The sequence below is a fragment of the Hippocampus zosterae genome, chromosome 2 (genome assembly GCF_025434085.1).
Source record: "Hippocampus zosterae strain Florida chromosome 2, ASM2543408v3, whole genome shotgun sequence".
Taxonomy (NCBI): Eukaryota; Metazoa; Chordata; class Actinopteri; order Syngnathiformes; family Syngnathidae; genus Hippocampus; species Hippocampus zosterae.
The window spans coordinates 21,804,435-21,827,942 of NC_067452.1; the positions used below are offsets into that span (position 1 = coordinate 21,804,435).

Consider the following 23,508-nt stretch of genomic DNA (forward strand, 5'->3'; position numbering starts at 1 on the left):
ACAAAACGGAACCAACTCACACTCAACGCAGACAAAACCACCACCACTCTGTTCACACCGGATCCGGCAGAATACAGCAACAGGCTCACTTTACAAATAGATAACACCACCCTACCCACAGTCCGCGAACCCAAAATACTGGGATTAACATGGGACCCCAAACTCACCTTCTCAAAACACACACAACACACTCTAACCCGCGCCAAGCAATCAAACAAAATACTTAAAGCCTTAACAACCACTCACTGGGGAAAATCCAAAGAAACTATACTCACCACATACAAAGCAACCACACTCACAGGCCTCGAATACGCAAACACTATATGGTCACCAACACTATCGGACATAAACAAGACAAAACTCCAGACCACACAGAACACAGCACTCAGAATAGCAACAGGATGCACACAAGACACAAACATACAACACTTGCATGAGGAAACAAAAACTCTCCCACTGAACACCCATCTAAAACTACACGCATCGCAAATCAGACAAAAAGCCCAACACCCAACCCACCCACTACACCCACTCACTCAACAACCACCACCACCCAGACAAAAGAAACAAACAATCTTCCACAACAACAACTACACACACAACAAAGACACAGCACCACAGGACACCAACAACGACACCATAAAACAGAACATGAAAGACATACACACCCACTTTGTACAAACACACTTGGACACCAGACAACACAACAAAGTAATACATGCACCAGCACCAGAAATAGACCCATCAGAGCAAGACCTACCACACAGAACCAGACAACTCCTAGCACAACTCCGAACCAACAAATCACCAGCCCTCCACTCCTACCTACACAACATTACACCGGACACACACCCAACACCACTCTGTGCGCTATGCGGCACGCAAGTGCACGACACACAACACCTGTTCACCTGCACAAACATACCCACCACACTGACTCCGGAGGACCTCTGGCGAAACCCAAGCGGAGTGGCGGCCCTGCTCGCCCGCTGGGCGGCGGAGGGGGGTCTGGGGATCCGGGAGACGGAGTGAGGGCCCGGTCCCCCAATGTCGGGGCACGGGTGGGGTCGACAACAACAACAACAACAACAACATAAAAAAAGACTTCCCCTTTAAATATTCCTGCTGCATAATATATCTCCTTTCCTTTCGTAAAGGATGGTCAGAACCTTTCCTAAGCATTATTAAAATTTAGACGATCTTTGCTCCAGGTGCTACCGGCTCATCTCACTCGGTTAGGATAGGAAAGGAAAGTTCCTATGCCAAAATGATAATCCAAAAAGGGCCCCTGTTGGTGGATAATCAGGCCATGGGAGGTGTGAGTAAATTGTGAGGGGGTGTTGGCTGGAGCTAGAAATAATTTTGGTGTCTTGTCCCTGCAGTAGGTTCATTAAAAGAGCAACCAGTGTTTTCACCACCATGGTCGGATCTTACTCTGGAGGGTAACCCATACAGGCAGGTGGCTTGGACAAAATATTTCAACACTGTCAAAGCTGTGTTGTCTGTGCTCCAGTTGAAGGTACGTTATTAGCCTGGAATTCCCATCAATGCCGGCATGTGTCACAAACACCCACCTGTAAAACAAACATGAAAAGAATAATGATTAAATACAAGAAAACAATCAAGTTTCATATCTTGTTTGAAATATCATCTCGGTAGAGAAGGTATTGCTGTGCACTTAAGACTACATGGAGGCAATTTGGAGTTTGTGTAACTTGGATATACAAATGATAAAATTCAATTTAATCTGTGCTGTCCATACAATATGGCTTTCTAATGCTCCCACGAGTACAAATATAAGATGATCCCTTATTACCGAATGAGACGCATATGCCCATCTATGTGCCATAAACTATTGGGGAATGGCACATAGTATGTTCTTCTAGCCACAGTCTGGCTCCATCTCTGGGCTGCAGCAGCTGGCTCAATACGGTTGAGGATTTCTCGAACTCTTTTTCTTTGTACTACAATACCATCAGCACGCAGGTATGCCCTCATCATCTGCAACAGGTTCATAAAACAACACAATAAAGAAAGTACACTTTCACAATGAATATAATGATATATACATGAAGGGACAAGAGTATGTAGCAGAACACTTGCTTCCGAGCCTGATCTGGGAAATTGGCTGTGCAATCTTCTGACATGCTCTTCCAGGTCAACATCATGAATGGGAGTAAATCTATTTCTGGCTGAAATCTGAAAAAACTTCATTTTTTTATGCAGGTATGAAGAGGAACAACACAACATCTCAGTGATGGCTCTCACTGTAAAGCCCTGAGTGGGGAGCAGTTCAATTTGATCACTTGTAATGTCAAGTGCTGGTCTTCCTCGTCTACCTAAAGTATGGAAATAAAAGGATTAAGGAATTCAAGCAAACGAATCACTACGTGTTTTTTATATACTGTATACAGTACAGGCATATAGACACAGATGTACATAAAAGTATATGCAGCTTCAAAACCACGAGCAGCTATTTTCTCTAACCATTTTACTCAAGAAAAAAATAATTCAAACTTATAATTGAATAACTAAAAGATCACTAGTTATTGCTTAAAAGTGTACAGCCATCGCGTTACTTAATAGTCTACTGATTTGCAGGAAAACCACTGGTATAAAACGACGTTTGACAGGGTGATAGAAGGTAAGTCACAGCAAGTCGTCAGTAAAACCCGTGTGTAGTTCGAATAAAAATACATACGAAAAACCAATGACAAAAAATGGTAGCCATTTTACCTGTGTGCAAACGATGTGCCACATGGGAACAAACACGTCCACCATTAGGAGTGGGTCCCGCAATGATGACAGATCGGAGATCTATTGGACTTTGAATCAAACTTTGAATAGTATCAGCGCTAAACTGGTCACTAACTCTTCTTAAATTAGCAATTGAAATGTTTATCGCGCGTGCTTCACTTTCACCGGCAGACCCTTGATGACAGGCACTCTCTATTGCCCTGCACCTTCGCCGAATACGTCTCAGGACACTGTCCGCCATTGTTGTTTTAAAAAACTAAGTGGGCACAGAATTTCCAAAATCATGAGCCCTGACTGGTGGGATGACACTATTTTGAAACGTACAGCCAATAGGATACCGTTACATGTTTTCGTAATCATCCTTATTTGCATTTAATGCAAGTACAGTGTAATGTCACTAGCACTACAAGTGGGCACATTTATGGCCTTACATGTTCACTAGTAAGCGTCAAAATCATCTTACCAGTGAACTAGTGGGCACATTTATGGCCTTAAATGTTCAGTAGTAAGCGTCAAAATAATCTTATTAGTGAACTAGTGGGCGTTTTGCGGCTTACATGTTCACTAGTAAGCGTCAAAATGACCTTACTAGTGAACTAGTGAGCGTTTTGTGGCTTACATGTTCACTAGTAAGCGTCAAAATGACCTTACTAGTGAACTAGTGAGCGTTTTGTGGCTTACATGTTCACTAGTAAGCGTCAAAATGACCTTACTAGTAAACTAGTGAGCGTTTTGTGGCTTACATGTTCACTAGTAAGCGTCAAAATGATCTTACTAGTGAACTAGTGGGCGTTTTGTGGCTTACATGTTCACTAGTAAGCGTCAAAATGACCTTACTAGTGAACTAGTGGGCGTTTTGTGGCTTACATGTTCACTAGTAAGCGTCAAAATGATCTTACTAGTGAACGAGTGAGCGTTTTGTGGCTGACATGTTCATAAATAAGTGTCAAAATGATCTTACTAGGGAACTAGTGGGCGTTTTGTGGCTTACATGTTCACTAGTAAGCGTCAAAATTACCTTACTAGTGAACCAGTGAGCGTTTTGTGGCTTACATGTTCACTAGTAAGCGTCAAAATGACCTTACTAGTGAACTAGTGAGCGTTTTGTGGCTTACATGTTCACTAGTAAGCGTCAAAATGATCTTACTAGTGAACTAGTGGGCGTTCTGTGGCTTACATGTTCACTAGAAGCCTCAAAATTATCTTACTAGTGAACTAGCGGGCGTTTTGTGGCTTACATGTCAACTAGTAAGCCTCAAAATGATCTTACTAGTGAACTAGTGGGCACATTTATGGCCTTACATGTTCACTAGTAAGCGTCAAAATGACCTTACTAGTGAACTAGTGGGCAATATGGAATAAATACTCAAAGGGCTTGCCAGGCAAGCCCATTGAGTATTTAAAGGGTTCAAAGGGCTTGCCTGGCAAGCCCTTTGAGTATTTATTCATCCGTGATGGTATTGTAGACCAATGAGAGCACGTCCGACAGACACGTGGACTTCGGGCGGCCAATCATGATGCATTTCGAGCCAAGCCCCAACAAAAACGGAGGAGAAAACTTTCAGACGCTTTGAAAGCTTTTGGGGTACATATTACTCTTGTTGTTACACAAAATTTTGTTTTACGATTATTTTAGGCGGTAACGTTATGGTGTAAATGTCAAATACGTGGTCAATTTATCAAGATGAAGCCTGCTTAAAAATTTGCTCCAACAATTTTGGAGATGTGTCTGACTTTGACAGCAATGGCGGCAGTTCAACGCTGACAGTCGCAGTCGGGTGCAGATTTATTTCGGCAGGACTTTCTAAAATCTGCCGTTTGCTCTGACAGTTCTCTGTCTGACAGTCACATTTTGTCTTATTACTCACAAGCTAATTGACATTTAAAAAAAGAGTTAATGTTTGGAACACGATTTTGCTCTTACTGTTTGCTGCCTTAGTTCGTTTGAAATATTCGCTTCCTGCATTACATGAAGTACATTTTTTAATATTCACAAGACTGTAACTGTGCATTATAAATAATGTCACATTTGCACTATGTTTTACTGGATCTACAACTAAACTAGGTCCTCGTTTCTGGGAGAGTCCACAGCACCTCCTGTATCACAACCATTCTGCCGGCACACCTTCAGCAGCACGATGTTTCTAACGGGAGCTGGAGGGTGATCAGCTTCATTGAAGAACAGGAGGAGGAGAGGCACAACGTTTGTCATTTGTGATATGTTTTTAGACTTTTCTCCTAACTAAAAAAACTATGTTTTGTTAATTTCTTGATATAGTTCTTGTATTTAAATATTTTAACAATCAAATATTTTTCAACTGTGTTTTAGATATGAATTGTATGAAATAAATCAGTGAAGCCCCATTCAAATTCTACTCTATCTAATCTGCTCGATCACACTGCTGTCAACCTGCTGTACCTCCAAACTCCTTGGCTTACTCGCAGTTGGAGGGTTCCCCCCGAACGGGGGGACAAATCAAGGAACCAATCCCTGCACCCCGAACGGGGTGCCCTTTCGGCCGTTTTTTTTTTTTTTTTTCGGCTAACCGCCCCCTGAACCTGGCAGGGTGGCGGGCGGACCTTTTGCTCCAGGCGGGGGACATAGAGACAAATCCGGGGCCCACACAGACACTCTCACGCACGCAACAAACACACACACAACAAACTACCTGGACATGCGACATTTGCACACAACAGATTACAAGAAGACAGACATCCTTCAGATGCAACCACCACACACCACACTGGGTACACAAACATTGCACAAACATAAACACTAGACAATACAACATAACATGGAAATGCAGACTACATCCCAAAACACCACCACGAACAACAACACCTCGTAGGACACCAACAGGCAGCAGAGCACAAACAGACCAAAACAACACACTCGCCTCACCAACACTACCCTCAAACGCAACACGGACAGACAACTCCAACAGAGATACAACAAACACAAGACCACCCCCCCCAAACCTGGACCTGCAATAGCTGCAATAGAATCATCACACGCAGACAAACCTCACTCAGATGCAACTCAACACACCCACACTGGATACACAGACATTGCTCCGGCATCACCACCCGGCAATACACAAACACGTGGACATGCAGAACACACACGCAAACAACAAACACCCCAACACCACAACCCCCGAACAACCCACAAAGAACAACACCCACCAACAAAAACAACAAACACACACTGACCATACTACAAATAAACATCAACGGCATCCAAAACAAGAAAACAGAACTAGAAGAACTCGCCTCACAACAGCACGCAGACATCATCACCATACAAGAAACCAAACTAGAAAAACAACACAACACACCTCGTCTCACCAACTACACCAGCATTAGGAAAGACAGAGAACACAAGGGAGGAGGAGGACTGCTCACATCCATTCACAAATCAGTCACATTCACTCCCATGAACATCCCCAACAACATTAACACCAACACTACAGAAATTCAAACCGTAAAGATTCACATAACCAACCACAAAAGACTACACATATGCAACATGTATATACCCCCCAGAGATACCACCCGACCAGACCACGCCACAGAAGACACAGACATCACCAACACCTTCCAATACATAAACTCGCTGAACAACACCATTCTAACCGCAGACATCAACGCTCACTCAACACAATGGCACTCTCCCTACGACGACCACAGAGGCACCCTCATTGCAGACATACTACAGAACTCCCAACAAATCACTCTAAACGCAAACACACCTACCAGAAAACCTACAAACATCAACCAACAACCAACATCACCGGACATCACAACAGCCAGCAACAGCATCACAAACAGAACAACATGGACCACAATACACGCACTCAGTTCAGACCACCTTCCTATCAAAATCACACACAACACGCGTGGTCCTTTCCGCCTACAACAACACCTTCAAACTTACACAAATTACAGGAAAGCAGACTGGGAAGGATACACCTCTGAAATAGAATCAGCACTGGAGAACATAACCATACCTGACAACATCCACACAGCCAACACCATGCTCACAAACCTCATACTTACAGCAGACAAACACCACATACCCCACGGAAAAATAAAAAGCAAATCACTTCTCCTACCACAACACATCAGAACACTCATCAGCCAAAGAAACGACATCAGACAACAAAACCACCAAGACCCACGCATCACAGACCTAAACAAAGAAATAGACACACAAATCCAAAAACACAAACAAGAGCTATGGAAAGAACACTTAACGGATGCATGGAACCACAGACACAAACAATACATACTCTGGAACACAGTAACAAGACTATCTAACAAAGAACAAAAAGCACCAGAAAACACCACAATACAGTTCGGACAACACACGGCAATATCCAACAAACAGAAAGCACGAGCATTCAACAAACAATTCACCAACATAATACAACACAAAACCAACAGAACATACAGACAACTACAACGCAAAATACGAAAACTCAACACCACGCCCATAACCATCACAGAACAACAAGTCAAACAAGCACTACAACGCTCCAAAAGCAACAACTCCACAGGCCCAGACAACATAAACATCAGACATCTAAAACACCTAGGCCCCAAAGCAATAACACTACTCACACACACTTACAACACATCACTCAACACCAACACCATCCCCGCAATATGGAAGACTGCAAAAATAATCCCAATACCAAAACCCAACAAAAACCACGCACTCGGCCCATCTTACAGACCAATAGCACTACTCAGCCCAATAGCCAAAACAATGGAAAAGGTAATACTACCCTTCATTACCAACAACACTCAACTACCCTCTCACCAACACGGCTTCCGAAAACAACACTCCACAACCACAGCACTACACCACATACACAAGATCATAGCCACAGGTTTCAATCAACAAAAACCACCACAACGAACAGTTGCCATAGCCCTAGACATGTCCAAAGCCTTTGACACGGTAAACCTACACACACTCACAAACAAACTCAACAACACTAACACCCCAAACATCATCATCAAATACATCTTCAACTACATAAGGGGACGCAGACAATACACTCAATACCGGGGGGAAACATCAGAACATAGAAACACGAAAACGGGGGTACCACAGGGGGGAGTACTTTCACCAACACTATTCAACATATACATGGCAGACTTACCACAACCACCTCCAAATGTACACACAGTTACATATGCAGACGACATCACCATTCTATCCACACATGTCAAACCACAACAGGCACAACAACAAGTACAAAAATATCTCCACGACACATACAACTGGACAAAACAGAACCAACTCACACTCAACGCAGACAAAACCACCACCACTCTGTTCACACCGGATCCGGCAGAATACAGCAACAGGCTCACTTTACAAATAGATAACACCACCCTACCCACAGTCCGCGAACCCAAAATACTGGGATTAACATGGGACCCCAAACTCACCTTCTCAAAACACACACAACACACTCTAACCCGCGCCAAGCAATCAAACAAAATACTTAAAGCCTTAACAACCACTCACTGGGGAAAATCCAAAGAAACCACACTCACACGCCTCGAATACGCAAACACTATATGGTCACCAACACTATCGGACACAAACAAGACAAAACTCCAGACCACACAGAACACAGCACTCAGAATAGCAACAGGATGCACACAAGACACAAACATACAACACTTGCATGAGGAAACAAAAACTCTCCCACTGAACATCCATCTAAAACTACACGCATCGCAAATCAGACAAAAAGCCCAACACCCAACCCACCCACTACACCCACTCACTCAACAACCACCACCACCCAGACAAAAGAAACAAACAATCTTCCACAACAACAACTACACACACAACAAAGACACAGCACCACAGGACACCAACAACGACACCATAAAACAGAACATGAAAGACATACACACCCACTTTGTACAAACACACTTGGACACCAGACAACACAACAAAGTAATACATGCACCAGCACCAGAAATAGACCCATCAGAGCAAGACCTACCACACAGAACCAGACAACTCCTAGCACAACTCCGAACCAACAAATCACCAGCCCTCCACTCCTACCTACACAACATTACACCGGACACACACCCAACACCACTCTGTGCGCTATGCGGCACGCAAGTGCACGACACACAACACCTGTTCACCTGCACAAACATACCCACCACACTGACTCCGGAGGACCTCTGGCGAAACCCAAGCGGAGTGGCGGCCCTGCTCGCCCGCTGGGCGGAGGAGGGGGGTCTGGGGATCCGGGAGACGGAGTGAGGGCCCGGTCCCCCAATGTCGGGGCACGGGTGGGGTCGACAACAACAACAACAACAACATAAAAAAAGACTTCCCCTTTAAATATTCCTGCTGCATAATATATCTCCTTTCCTTTCGTAAAGGATGGTCAGAACCTTTCCTAAGCATTATTAAAATTTAGACGATCTTTGCTCCAGGTGCTACCGGCTCATCTCACTCGGTTAGGATAGGAAAGGAAAGTTCCTATGCCAAAATGATAATCCAAAAAGGGCCCCTGTTGGTGGATAATCAGGCCATGGGAGGTGTGAGTAAATTGTGAGGGGGTGTTGGCTGGAGCTAGAAATAATTTTGGTGTCTTGTCCCTGCAGTAGGTTCATTAAAAGAGCAACCAGTGTTTTCACCACCATGGTCGGATCTTACTCTGGAGGGTAACCCATACAGGCAGGTGGCTTGGACAAAATATTTCAACACTGTCAAAGCTGTGTTGTCTGTGCTCCAGTTGAAGGTACGTTATTAGCCTGGAATTCCCATCAATGCCGGCATGTGTCACAAACACCCACCTGTAAAACAAACATGAAAAGAATAATGATTAAATACAAGAAAACAATCAAGTTTCATATCTTGTTTGAAATATCATCTCGGTAGAGAAGGTATTGCTGTGCACTTAAGACTACATGGATTCAATTTGGAGTTTGTGTAACTTGGATATACAAATGATAAAATTCAATTTAATCTCTGCTGTCCATACAATATGGCTTTCTAATGCTCCCACGAGTACAAATATAAGATGATCCCTTATTACCGAATGAGACGCATATGCCCATCTATGTGCCATAAACTATTGGGGAATGGCACATAGTATGTTCTTCTAGCCACAGTCTGGCTCCATCTCTGGGCTGCAGCAGCTGGCTCAATACGGTTGAGGATTTCTCGAACTCTTTTTCTTTGTACTACAATACCATCAGCACGCAGGTATGCCCTCATCATCTGCAACAGGTTCATAAAACAACACAATAAAGAAAGTACACTTTCACAATGAATATAATGATATATACATGAAGGGACAAGAGTATGTAGCAGAACACTTGCTTCCGAGCCTGATCTGGGAAATTGGCTGTGCAATCTTCTGACATGCTCTTCCAGGTCAACATCATGAATGGGAGTAAATCTATTTCTGGCTGAAATCTGAAAAAACTTCATTTTTTTATGCAGGTATGAAGAGGAACAACACAACATCTCAGTGATGGCTCTCACTGTAAAGCCCTGAGTGGGGAGCAGTTCAATTTGATCACTTGTAATGTCAAGTGCTGGTCTTCCTCGTCTACCTAAAGTATGGAAATAAAAGGATTAAGGAATTCAAGCAAACGAATCACTACGTGTTTTTTATATACTGTATACAGTACAGGCATATAGACACAGATGTACATAAAAGTATATGCAGCTTCAAAACCACGAGCAGCTATTTTCTCTAACCATTTTACTCAAGAAAAAAATAATTCAAACTTATAATTGAATAACTAAAAGATCACTAGTTATTGCTTAAAAGTGTACAGCCATCGCGTTACTTAATAGTCTACTGATTTGCAGGAAAACCACTGGTATAAAACGACGTTTGACAGGGTGATAGAAGGTAAGTCACAGCAAGTCGTCAGTAAAACCCGTGTGTAGTTCGAATAAAAATACATACGAAAAACCAATGACAAAAAATGGTAGCCATTTTACCTGTGTGCAAACGATGTGCCACATGGGAACAAACACGTCCACCATTAGGAGTGGGTCCCGCAATGATGACAGATCGGAGATCTATTGGACTTTGAATCAAACTTTGAATAGTATCAGCGCTAAACTGGTCACTAACTCTTCTTAAATTAGCAATTGAAATGTTTATCGCGCGTGCTTCACTTTCACCGGCAGACCCTTGATGACAGGCACTCTCTATTGCCCTGCACCTTTGCCGAATACGTCTCAGGACACTGTCCGCCATTGTTGTTTTAAAAAACTAAGTGGGCACAGAATTTCCAAAATCATGAGCCCTGACTGGTGGGATGACACTATTTTGAAACGTACAGCCAATAGGATACCGTTACATGTTTTCGTAATCATCCTTATTTGCATTTAATGCAAGTACAGTGTAATGTCACTAGCACTACAAGTGGGCACATTTATGGCCTTACATGTTCACTAGTAAGCGTCAAAATCATCTTACCAGTGAACTAGTGGGCACATTTATGGCCTTAAATGTTCAGTAGTAAGCGTCAAAATAATCTTATTAGTGAACTAGTGGGCGTTTTGCGGCTTACATGTTCACTAGTAAGCGTCAAAATGACCTTACTAGTGAACTAGTGAGCGTTTTGTGGCTTACATGTTCACTAGTAAGCGTCAAAATGACCTTACTAGTAAACTAGTGAGCGTTTTGTGGCTTACATGTTCACTAGTAAGCGTCAAAATGATCTTACTAGTGAACTATTGGGCGTTTTGTGGCTTACATGTTCACTAGTAAGCCTCAAAATGATCTTCCTAGTGAACTAGTAGGCGATGTGTGGCTTACATGTCAACTAGTAAGCCTCAAAATGAACTTACTAGTGAACTAGTGGGCACATTTATGGCCTTACATGTTCACTAGTAAGCGTCAAAATGATCTTACTAGTGAACTAGTGGGCGTTTTGTGGCTTACATGTTCACTAGTAAGCGTCAAAATGACCTTACTAGTGAACTAGTGGGCGTTTTGTGGCTTACATGTTCACTAGTAAGCGTCAAAATGATCTTACTAGTGAACGAGTGAGCGTTTTGTGGCTGACATGTTCATAAATAAGCGTCAAAATGATCTTACTAGGGAACTAATGGGCGTTTTGTGGCTTACATGTTCACTAGTAAGCGTCAAAATTACCTTACTAGTGAACCAGTGAGCGTTTTGTGGCTTACATGTTCACTAGTAAGTGTCAAAATGACCTTACTAGTGAACTAGTGAGCGTTTTGTGGCTTACATGTTCACTAGTAAGCGTCAAAATGATCTTACTAGTGAACTAGTGGGCGTTCTGTGGCTTACATGTTCACTAGAAGCCTCAAAATTATCTTACTAGTGAACTAGCGGGCGTTTTGTGGCTTACATGTCAACTAGTAAGCCTCAAAATGATCTTACTAGTGAACTAGTGGGCACATTTATGGCCTTACATGTTCACTAGTAAGCGTCAAAATGACCTTACTAGTGAACTAGTGGGCAATATGGAATAAATACTCAAAGGGCTTGCCAGGCAAGCCCTTTGAGTATTTATTCATCCGTGATGGTATTGTCGACCAATGAGAGCACGTCCGACAGACACGTGGACTTCGGGCGGCCAATCATGATGCATTTCGAGCCAAGCCCCAACAAAAACGGAGGAGAAAACTTTCAGACGCTTTGAAAGCTTTTGGGGTACATATTACTCTTGTTGTTACACAAAATTTTGTTTTACGATTATTTTAGGCGGTAACGTTATGGTGTAAATGTCAAATACGTGGTCAATTTATCAAGATGAAGCCTGCTTAAAAATTTGCTCCAACAATTTTGGAGATGTGTCTGACTTTGACAGCAATGGCGGCAGTTCAACGCTGACAGTCGCAGTCGGGTGCAGATTTATTTCGGCAGGACTTTCTAAAATCTGCCGTTTGCTCTGACAGTTCTCTGTCTGACAGTCACATTTTGTCTTATTACTCACAAGCTAATTGACATTTAAAAAAAGAGTTAATGTTTGGAACACGATTTTGCTCTTACTGTTTGCTGCCTTAGTTCGTTTGAAATATTCGCTTCCTGCATTACATGAAGTACATTTTTTAATATTCACAAGACTGTAACTGTGCATTATAAATAATGTCACATTTGCACTATGTTTTACTGGATCTACAACTAAACTAGGTCCTCGTTTCTGGGAGAGTCCACAGCACCTCCTGTATCACAACCATTCTGCCGGCACACCTTCAGCAGCACAATGTTTCTAACGGGAGCTGGAGGGTGATCAGCTTCATTGAAGAACAGGAGGAGGAGAGGCACAACGTTTGTCATTTGTGATATGTTTTTAGACTTTTCTCCTAACTAAAAAAACTATGTTTTGTTAATTTCTTGATATAGTTCTTGTATTTAAATATTTTAACAATCAAATATTTTTCAACTGTGTTTTAGATATGAATTGTATGAAATAAATCAGTGAAGCCCCATTCAAATTCTACTCTATCTAATCTGCTCGATCACACTGCTGTCAACCTGCTGTACCTCCAAACTCCTTGGCTTACTCGCAGTTGGAGGGTTCCCCCCGAACGGGGGGACAAATCAAGGAACCAATCCCTGCACCCCGAACGGGGTGCCCTTACGGCCGTTTTTTTTTTTCGGCTAACCGCCCCCTGAACCTGGCAGGGTGGCGGGCGGACCTTTTGCTCCAGGCCTGGGACATAGAGACAAATCCGGGGCCCACACAGACACTCTCACGCACGCAACAAACACACACACAACAAACTACCTGGACATGCGACATTTGCACACAACAGATTACAAGAAGACAGACATCCTTCAGATGCAACCACCACACACCACACTGGGTACACAAACATTGCACAAACATAAACACTAGACAATACAACATAACATGGAAATGCAGACTACATCCCAAAACACCACCACGAACAACAACACCTCGTAGGACACCAACAGGCAGCAGAGCACAAACAGACCAAAACAACACACTCGCCTCACCAACACTACCCTCAAACGCAACACGGACAGACAACTCCAACAGAGATACAACAAACACAAGACCACCCCCCCAAACCTGGACCTGCAATAGCTGCAATAGAATCATCACACGCAGACAAACCTCACTCAGATGCAACTCAACACACCCACACTGGATACACAGACATTGCTCCGGCATCACCACCCGCCAATACACAAACACGTGGACATGCAGAACACACACGCAAACAACACCCCAACACCACAACCCCCGAACAACCCACAAAGAACAACACCCACCAACAAAAACAACAAACACACACTGACCATACTACAAATAAACATCAACGGCATCCAAAACAAGAAAACAGAACTAGAAGAACTCGCCTCACAACAGCACGCAGACATCATCACCATACAAGAAACCAAACTAGAAAAACAACACAACACACCTCGTCTCACCAACTACACCAGCATTAGGAAAGACAGAGAACACAAGGGAGGAGGAGGACTGCTCACATACATTCACAAATCAGTCACATTCACTCCCATGAACATCCCCAACAACATTAACACCAACACTACAGAAATTCAAACCGTAAAGATTCACATAACCAACCACAAAAGACTACACATATGCAACATGTATATACCCCCCAGAGATACCACCCGACCAGACCACGCCACAGAAGACACAGACATCACCAACACCTTCCAATACATAAACTCGCTGAACAACACCATTCTAACCGCAGACATCAACGCTCACTCAACACAATGGCACTCTCCCTACGACGACCACAGAGGCACCCTCATTGCAGACATACTACAGAACTCCCAACAAATCACTCTAAACGCAAACACACCTACCAGAAAACCTACAAACATCAACCAACAACCAACATCACCGGACATCACAACAGCCAGCAACAGCATCACAAACAGAACAACATGGACCACAATACACGCACTCAGTTCAGACCACCTTCCTATCAAAATCACACACAACACGCGTGCTCCTTTCCGCCTACAACAACACCTTCAAACTTACACAAATTACAGGAAAGCAGACTGGGAAGGATACACCTCTGAAATAGAATCAGCACTGGAGAACATAACCATACCTGACAACATCCACACAGCCAACACCATGCTCACAAACCTCATACTTACAGCAGACAAACCCCACATACCCCACGGAAAAATAAAAAGCAAATCACTTCTCCTACCACAACACATCAGAACACTCATCAGCCAAAGAAACGACATCAGACAACAAAACCACCAAGACCCACGCATCACAGACCTAAACAAAGAAATAGACACACAAATCCAAAAACACAAACAAGAGCTATGGAAAGAACACTTAACGGATGCATGGAACCACAGACACAAACAACACATACTCTGGAACACAGTAACAAGACTATCAAACAAAGAACAAAAAGCACCAGAAAACACCACAATACAGTTCGGACAACACACGGCAATATCCAACAAACAGAAAGCACGAGCATTCAACAAACAATTCACCAACATAATACAACACAAAACCAACAGAACATACAGACAACTACAACGCAAAATACGAAAACTCAACACCACGCCCATAACCATCACAGAACAACAAGTCAAACAAGCACTACAACGCTCCAAAAGCAACAACTCCACAGGCCCAGACAACATAAACATCAGACATCTGAAACACCTAGGCCCCAAAGCAATAACACTACTCACACACACTTACAACACATCACTCAACACCAACACCATCCCCGCAATATGGAAGACTGCAAAAATAATCCCAATACCAAAACCCAACAAAAACCACGCACTCGGCCCATCTTACAGACCAATAGCACTACTCAGCCCAATAGCCAAAACAATGGAAAAGGTAATACTACCCTTCATTACCAACAACACTCAACTACCCTCTCACCAACACGGCTTCCGAAAACAACACTCCACAACCACAGCACTACACCACATACACAACATCATAGCCACAGGTTTCAATCAACAAAAACCACCACAACGAACAGTTGCCATAGCCCTAGACATGTCCAAAGCCTTTGACACGGTAAACCTACACACACTCACAAACAAACTCAACAACACTAACACCCCAAACATCATCATCAAATACATCTTCAACTACATAAGGGGACGCAGACAATACACTCAATACCGGGGGGAAACATCAGAACACAGAAACACGAAAACGGGGGTACCACAGGGGGGAGTACTTTCACCAACACTATTCAACATATACATGGCAGACTTACCACAACCACCTCCAAATGTACACACAGTTACATATGCAGACGACATCACCATTCTATCCACACATGTCAAACCACAACAGGCACAACAACAAGTACAAAAATATCTCCACGACATATACAACTGGACAAAACAGAACCAACTCACACTCAACGCAGACAAAACCACCACCACTCTGTTCACACCGGATCCGGCAGAATACAGCAACAGGCGCACTTTACAAATAGATAACACCACCCTACCCACAGTCCGCGAACCCAAAATACTGGGATTAACATGGGACCCCAAACTCACCTTCTCAAAACACACACAACACACTCTAACCCGCGCCAAGCAATCAAACAAAATACTTAAAGCCTTAACAACCACTCACTGGGGAAAATCCAAAGAAACTATACTCACCACATACAAAGCAACCACACTCACACGCCTCGAATACGCAAACACTATATGGTCACCAACACTATCGGACACAAACAAGACAAAACTCCAGACCACACAGAACACCGCACTCAGAATAGCAACAGGATGCACACAAGACACAAACATACAACACTTGCATGAGGAAACAAAAACTCTCCCACTGAACACCCATCTAAAACTACACGCATCGCAAATCAGACAAAAAGCCCAACACCCAACCCACCCACTACACCCACTCACTCAACAACCACCACCACCCAGACAAAAGAAACAAACAATCTTCCACAACAACAACTACACACACAACAAAGACACAGCACCACAGGACACCAACAACGACACCATAAAACAGAACATGAAAGACATACACACCCACTTTGTACAAACACACTTGGACACCAGACAACACAACAAAGTAATACATGCACCAGCACCAGAAATAGACCCATCAGAGCAAGACCTACCACACAGAACCAGACAACTCCTAGCACAACTCCGAACCAACAAATCACCAGCCCTCCACTCCTACCTACACAACATTACACCGGACACACACCCAACACCACTCTGTGCGCTATGCGGCACGCAAGTGCACGACACACAACACCTGTTCACCTGCACAAACATACCCACCACACTGACTCCGGAGGACCTCTGGCGAAACCCAAGCGGAGTGGCGGCCCTGCTCGCCCGCTGGGCGGAGGAGGGGGGTCTGGGGATCCGGGAGACGGAGTGAGGGCCCGGTCCCCCAATGTCGGGGCACGGGTGGGGTCGACAACAACAACAACAACAACATAAAAAAAGACTTCCCCTTTAAATATTCCTGCTGCATAATATATCTCCTTTCCTTTCGTAAAGGATGGTCAGAACATTTCCTAAGCATTATTAAAATTTAGACGATCTTTGCTCCAGGTGCTACCGGCTCATCTCACTCGGTTAGGATAGGAAAGGAAAGTTCCTATGCCAAAATGATAATCCAAAAAGGGCCCCTGTTGGTGGATAATCAGGCCATGGGAGGTGTGAGTAAATTGTGAGGGGGTGTTGGCTGGAGCTAGAAATAATTTTGGTGTCTTGTCCCTGCAGTAGGTTCATTAAAAGAGCAACCAGTGTTTTCACCACCATGGTCGGATCTTACTCTGGAGGGTAACCCATACAGGCAGGTGGCTTGGACAAAATATTTCAACACTGTCAAAGCTGTGTTGTCTGTGCTCCAGTTGAAGGTACGTTATTAGCCTGGAATTCCCATCAATGCCGGCATGTGTCACAAACACCCACCTGTAAAACAAACATGAAAAGAATAATGATTAAATACAAGTAAGTTCATTTTGAGGCTTACTAGTTGACATGTAAGCCACACATCGCCTACTAGTTCACTAGTAAGATCATTTTGAGGCTTACTAGTGAACATGTAAGCCACAAAACGCCTGTCTGGTTGACACGCCTCTGCAACATCGCGTGGTCAACGGGGAGAGTGCCTCTGGATTGGCAGACCGGGGTGGTAGTCCCTCTTTTTAAAAAGGGGGACCGGAGGGTGTGTTCCAACTACAGAGGGATCACACTCCTCAGCCTCCCTGGTAAGGTCTATTCAGGGGTGCTGGAGAGGAGGGTCCGTCAGGAAGTCGAGCCTCAGATTGAGGAGGAGCAGTGTGGTTTTCGTCCCGGCCGTGGAACAGTGGACCAGCTCTACACCCTTAGCAGGGTCCTTGAGGGTATGTGGGAATTCGCCCAACCAGTCTACATGTGTTTTGTGGACTTGGAGAAGGCGTTTGACCGTGTCCCTCGGGGAGTTCTGTGGGGGGTGCTTCGTGGGTATGGGGTACCGAACCCCCTGATACGGGCTGTTCGGTCACTATACCACCGATGTCAGAGTTTGGTGCGCATTGCCGGCAGTAAGTCGGAATCGTTTCCAGTGAGGGTAGGACTCCGCCAAGGCTGCCCTTTGTCACCGATTCTGTTCATAACCTTTATGGACAGAATTTCTAGGCGCAGCCGAAGCGTTGAGGGGGTCCGTTTTGGGGGCCTCAGTATTACATCCCTGCTTTTTGCAGATGATGTGGTGCTGTTGGCTCCTTCAAACGGGGCTCTCCAACTCTCACTGGAGCGTTTCGCAGCCGAGTGTGAAGCGGTTGGGATGAAAATCAGCACCTCCAAATCTGAAACCATGGTCCTCAGTCGGAAAAGGGTGGAGTGCCCCCTCCGGGTCGGGGAGGAGATCTTACCCCAAGTGGAGGAGTTCAAGTATCTTGGGGTCTTGTTCACGAGTGGGGGTAGGAGGGAGCGGGAGATCGACAGGCGGATCGGTGCAGCGTCTGCTGTGATGCGGACGTTGTATCGGTCTGTCGTGGTGAAGAAGGAGCTGAGCCAAAGGGCGAAGCTCTCAATTTACCGGTCGATCTACGTCCCAACCCTCACCTATGGTCACGAGCTATGGGTCGTGACCGAAAGAACGAGATCCCGGATACAAGCGGCTGAAATGAGTTTTCTCCGCAGGGTGTCCGGGCTCTCCCTTAGAGATAAGGTGAGAAGCTCGGTCATCCGGGAGAGGCTCAGAGTCGAGCCGCTTCTCCTCCACATCGAGAGGAGCCAGATGAGGTGGCTTGGGCATCTGATTCGGATGCCTCCTGAGCGCCTCCCCGGTGAGGTGTTCCGGTCATGTCATGCAGTTATATAAAGCACACAACTTCGGTCTTCTGCCATGGTAACCCATTCAAATAATGTTTAGAACAAACATTTTTATTTACATTTGGGGTTATGTTATTATTTGATAGATAACCTAGCATTATACACTGCTCTAAAGTGAAACATGAATGTATCTGCATTCTTTAAATTTCCCTCCCTATCCTTGATTTAACAATGATTGATCACAGGAAATTATTTAATTCAGAGACAGAGTTAAAAATAAAAATGAAACACATTGTTAGAGTATGTCATTATTTTGTCACATTTAATTAAAGTAGTTTCAGTTTTGTATTCAGGTTTCCACTCTGAATGTGTTCCCCAAAATGATATGTGGCAATGCAGAAATACTGTGACTTCTTTTTCACTCGGAACTAATAACGATCTTGGAGGTGGTTCGAAAGTGCCGGTTGTCTGGGGCTGAGCGGGGCCGTTTTGTCATTGTCAACTGATTATTTCCCAGCGATGCAGCAAAAAACTTTGCCGCACACCTCCATTTCCTGGTTTTAGTCGAGCCATACGCCAATGTACAATTAAAATAAGCTGTATGTTGACTGGCACTGACTGAAGGGTCTGTGCATGTGCATGTGCATGCATCACCATACAAGAAACAGAACTAGAAAAAAAACACAACACACCTCGTCTCACCAACTACACCAGCATTAGGAAAGACAGAGAACACAAGGGAGGAGGAGGACTGCTCACATCCATTCACAAATCAGTCACATTCACTCCCATGAACATCCCCAACAACATTAACACCAACACTACAGAAATTCAAACCGTAAAGATTCACATAACCAACCACAAAAGACTACACATATGCAACATGTATATACCCCCCAGAGATACCACCCGACCAGACCACGCCACAGAAGACACAGACATCACCAACACCTTCCAATACATAAACTCGCTGAACAACACCATTCTAACCGCAGACATCAACGCTCACTCAACACAATGGCACTCTCCCTACGACGACCACAGAGGCACCCTCATTGCAGACATACTACAGAACTCCCAACAAATCACTCTAAACGCAAACACACCTACCAGAAAACCTACAAACATCAACCAACAACCAACATCACCGGACATCACAACAGCCAGCAACAGCATCACAAACAGAACAACATGGACCACAATACACGCACTCAGTTCAGACCACCTTCCTATCAAAATCACACACAACACGCGTGGTCCTTTCCGCCTACAACAACACCTTCAAACTTACACAAATTACAGGAAAGCAGACTGGGAAGGATACACCTCTGAAATAGAATCAGCACTGGAGAACATAACCATACCTGACAACATCCACACAGCCAACACCATGCTCACAAACCTCATACTTACAGCAGACAAACACCACATACCCCACGGAAAAATAAAAAGCAAATCACTTCTCCTACCACAACACATCAGAACACTCATCAGCCAAAGAAACGACATCAGACAACAAAACCACCAAGACCCACGCATCACAGACCTAAACAAAGAAATAGACACACAAATCCAAAAACACAAACAAGAGCTATGGAAAGAACACTTAACGGATGCATGGACCCAAGACACAAACAATACATACTCTGGAACACAGTAACAAGACTATCTAACAAAGAACAAAAAGCACCAGAAAACACCACAATACAGTTCGGACAACACACGGCAATATCCAACAAACAGAAAGCACGAGCATTCAACAAACAATTCACCAACATAATACAACACAAAACCAACAGAACATACAGACAACTACAACGCAAAATACGAAAACTCAACACCACGCCCATAACCATCACAGAACAACAAGTCAAACAAGCACTACAACGCTCCAAAAGCAACAACTCCACAGGCCCAGACAACATAAACATCAGACATCTGAAACACCTAGGCCCCAAAGCAATAACACTACTCACACACACTTACAACACATCACTCAACACCAACACCATCCCCGCAATATGGAAGACTGCAAAAATAATCCCAATACCAAAACCCAACAAAAACCACGCACTCGGCCCATCTTACAGACCAATAGCACTACTCAGCCCAATAGCCAAAACAATGGAAAAGGTAATACTACCCTTCATTACCAACAACACTCAACTACCCTCTCACCAACACGGCTTCCGAAAACAACACTCCACAACCACAGCACTACACCACATACACAAGATCATAGCCACAGGTTTCAATCAACAAAAACCACCACAACGAACAGTTGCCATAGCCCTAGACATGTCCAAAGCCTTTGACACGGTAAACCTACACACACTCACAAACAAACTCAACAACACTAACACCCCAAACATCATCATCAAATACATCTTCAACTACATAAGGGGACGCAGACAATACACTCAATACCGGGGGGAAACATCAGAACATAGAAACACGAAAACGGGGGTACCACAGGGGGGAGTACTTTCACCAACACTATTCAACATATACATGGCAGACTTACCACAACCACCTCCAAATGTACACACAGTTACATATGCAGACGACATCACCATTCTATCCACACATGTCAAACCACAACAGGCACAACAACAAGTACAAAAATATCTCCACGACACATACAACTGGACAAAACAGAACCAACTCACACTCAACGCAGACAAAACCACCACCACTCTGTTCACACCGGATCCGGCAGAATACAGCAACAGGCTCACTTTACAAATAGATAACACCACCCTACCCACAGTCCGCGAACCCAAAATACTGGGATTAACATGGGACCCCAAACTCACCTTCTCAAAACACACACAACACACTCTAACCCGCGCCAAGCAATCAAACAAAATACTTAAAGCCTTAACAACCACTCACTGGGGAAAATCCAAAGAAACCACACTCACACGCCTCGAATACGCAAACACTATATGGTCACCAACACTATCGGACACAAACAAGACAAAACTCCAGACCACACAGAACACAGCACTCAGAATAGCAACAGGATGCACACAAGACACAAACATACAACACTTGCATGAGGAAACAAAAACTCTCCCACTGAACATCCATCTAAAACTACACGCATCGCAAATCAGACAAAAAGCCCAACACCCAACCCACCCACTACACCCACTCACTCAACAACCACCACCACCCAGACAAAAGAAACAAACAATCTTCCACAACAACAACTACACACACAACAAAGACACAGCACCACAGGACACCAACAACGACACCATAAAACAGAACATGAAAGACATACACACCCACTTTGTACAAACACACTTGGACACCAGACAACACAACAAAGTAATACATGCACCAGCACCAGAAATAGACCCATCAGAGCAAGACCTACCACACAGAACCAGACAACTCCTAGCACAACTCCGAACCAACAAATCACCAGCCCTCCACTCCTACCTACACAACATTACACCGGACACACACCCAACACCACTCTGTGCGCTATGCGGCACGCAAGTGCACGACACACAACACCTGTTCACCTGCACAAACATACCCACCACACTGACTCCGGAGGACCTCTGGCGAAACCCAAGTGGAGTGGCGGCCCTGCTCGCCCGCTGGGCGGAGGAGGGGGGTCTGGGGATCCGGGAGACGGAGTGAGGGCCCGGTCCCCCAATGTCGGGGCACGGGTGGGGTCGACAACAACAACAACAACAACATAAAAAAAGACTTCCCCTTTAAATATTCCTGCTGCATAATACATCTCCTTTCCTTTCGTAAAGGATGGTCAGAACCTTTCCTAAGCATTATTAAAATTTAGACGATCTTTGCTCCAGGTGCTACCGGCTCATCTCACTCGGTTAGGATAGGAAAGGAAAGTTCCTATGCCAAAATGATAATCCAAAAAGGGCCCCTGTTGGTGGATAATCAGGCCATGGGAGGTGTGAGTAAATTGTGAGGGGGTGTTGGCTGGAGCTAGAAATAATTTTGGTGTCTTGTCCCTGCAGTAGGTTCATTAAAAGAGCAACCAGTGTTTTCACCACCATGGTCGGATCTTACTCTGGAGGGTAACCCATACAGGCAGGTGGCTTGGACAAAATATTTCAACACTGTCAAAGCTGTGTTGTCTGTGCTCCAGTTGAAGGTACGTTATTAGCCTGGAATTCCCATCAATGCCGGCATGTGTCACAAACACCCACCTGTAAAACAAACATGAAAAGAATAATGATTAAATACAAGAAAACAATCAAGTTTCATATCTTGTTTGAAATATCATCTCGGTAGAGAAGGTATTGCTGTGCACTTAAGACTACATGGAGGCAATTTGGAGTTTGTGTAACTTGGATATACAAATGATAAAATTCAATTTAATCTGTGCTGTCCATACAATATGGCTTTCTAATGCTCCCACGAGTACAAATATAAGATGATCCCTTATTAC

At 44.2% G+C, this 23,508-nt stretch overlaps 1 protein-coding gene across 2 annotated transcripts in view; it reads left to right on the plus strand.

Moving 5' to 3' along the window:
* Positions 1 to 23,508, plus strand: part of LOC127596313 (uncharacterized) — a 747,551-nt gene that overhangs the window by 392,721 nt on the left and 331,322 nt on the right. The window contains exon 1 of one of the 2 annotated variants that reach the window (XM_052058626.1): positions 17,883 to 18,316. The exons of the other annotated variant lie outside the window; for it this stretch is intronic. The gene's annotated coding sequence lies outside the window, so the exon portion shown is untranslated. Of the gene's footprint in view, positions 1 to 17,882; positions 18,317 to 23,508 lie in introns of those variants that run through there. 2 annotated transcript variants of the gene reach the window in all.